Source organism: Macaca fascicularis, chromosome 4 (assembly GCF_037993035.2).
Source record: "Macaca fascicularis isolate 582-1 chromosome 4, T2T-MFA8v1.1".
In the NCBI taxonomy this organism is placed as follows: Eukaryota; Metazoa; Chordata; class Mammalia; order Primates; family Cercopithecidae; genus Macaca; species Macaca fascicularis.
The window spans coordinates 25,287,158-25,289,003 of record NC_088378.1 but is presented as its reverse complement, the minus strand read 5'-3'; the positions used below and the strand labels follow the sequence as shown (position 1 = coordinate 25,289,003).

At 33.7% G+C, this 1,846-nt stretch overlaps 1 non-coding gene across 1 annotated transcript; it reads right to left on the bottom strand.

Moving 5' to 3' along the window:
* Positions 1-1,473: 1,473 nt before the first annotated feature.
* Positions 1,474-1,580, bottom strand: LOC123573153 (U6 spliceosomal RNA). The gene has a single exon (XR_006697901.1). It is a non-coding gene; the product is annotated as a U6 spliceosomal RNA (small nuclear RNA).
* Between the last annotated feature and the right edge of the window lie 266 nt (positions 1,581-1,846).

Here is a 1,846-nt window from a genome sequence, read left to right as displayed (position 1 = left end):
GTCATTTTTTTCCTTTTTTTTTTTTTTTTTTTTGGTGAGTCAGGATCTTGCTTCCAGCACACTTGGTATGATTTTTTTTGTTTTCAGTCATTGTTCTGGGCATTTGGCGGCCTTTTTCATGTGGAAATGTATATTTTCTCATCCTGATATTTTTATTTAAATTGTATCTTTAATAATTGTATCTCATGCATTTTCTTTTGTTTTGTTTCTGAAAATTCTGTTGGTCAAACAGAGATCTCTTGGTTTTGGTCATTTAACTTTATTTGTTTTCTTCAGTGGTGAAATTTTTCATAATTTTGTTATAATTAATAAGAAATAGTCTCAATATTAACATTTAGAAGTTCTACTTGGCATATTTTTTTTAATTTGACAACTGTGTTTCTAATTTCTAAGAATACTTTCTTGTTCTCTGAATGCTCCTTTATTTTTCAGCCCTAGTTCAACACAGTGTTTGTAGCTTTGTGAGTGACCTTCAGGCAGAGATACCTAGCTTAGTCATGTCTGGATCTTGACCCACAAAAACTATGAGATGATAAATGTTGTTTTAAATGCTAGGTTTTGGAATAATGTTTTATGCAGCAATAGATAACAAGCAAATACAACAAGGCTTTTTGGTTTTCTTAAAAATATATACATATTTTCATGAGAAAAGACAAGCAAGACAGCTGAATATAGCAGTATTCTCTCAACACAGGGCAAAAAGAATATTTTATATCCATGTGTTATTAGTGCTTTTGGCATTTTACATAGATCAAAGTATAAAGAATAAATACAAATATATTTTTTCCTTTCTACCATTCATGAATTGCTATCTTATGGTGTTATTAATGGCTATTAATGAATGTCCTACATTCTCAATTTGTTAAATTTCAAATTACTTTCCATGTTATTAGTCTGTATATTTTTATATTGTTCTGAATTAGTAAAGATAAACCTTTAAATCACAAAATTTCAAATGAAATTTCAGTATATTAAACGCCCCCCACTGGCCAGGTGCGGTGGCTCATGCCTGTAATCCTAGCACTTAGGGAAGCCAGGCAGGAGGATCGCTTGAGCTCAGGAGTTCAAGGCCAGTCTGGGTAGCATAGTGAGATCCCATTTCTACAAAAAATAAAAAATTAGCTGGGTCGGTGGTGGATGCCCATAGTCCTAGCTATTTGGGAACCTAAGGTGGGAGGATCACTTGAGCCTGGGAGTCAAGGCTGCAGTGAGCTGTGGTCATACCATTGCACTGTAACCTGGGCAACAGAGTGAGACCTTGTCTCAAAAAAAGGCCCCACACCCCAATACTATCATTATCAATGACCATTAAGGTGATAAAGAATGTAATTATGACCAGAATCAGTATGAATTCCATTTATCTTCAAATGCATGTTCACTGAAGATGCCATGAGCAGTGACAAAAGTAGTGAATAAAATGGGAGTCCTGTACACCGTTCTCCTTTTTATTTATTTTTATTACTTTTTTATTTATTTAAAATGGAATACTTCACAAACTTGCATGACTTCCTTGTGCAAGAGCCATTCTACTCTTCTCTGTATCATTCCAATTTTAGTATATATGCTGCTGAAGTGAGCACTTTTAATAAAAATATTTTACCACTTGGCTAGAAACTAAAGAAGATTTGATGGACTACAAAAGGAGTGCTGTCATAAAGAAGAAAAGGCACCATAATGTAAATCAGATATAGGCAACATATTCAATGTCAGTAGTAAAAGAGGTCATTTTAAAATCATGTTTGAAAAAGTGGATGGGGAGTGGAGCAAAATAGCTGTTACTGAATAACCATTCTTTGCCAGACACTATGCTAACTACTTATGTACCATCTCATTTAATACCCACAAC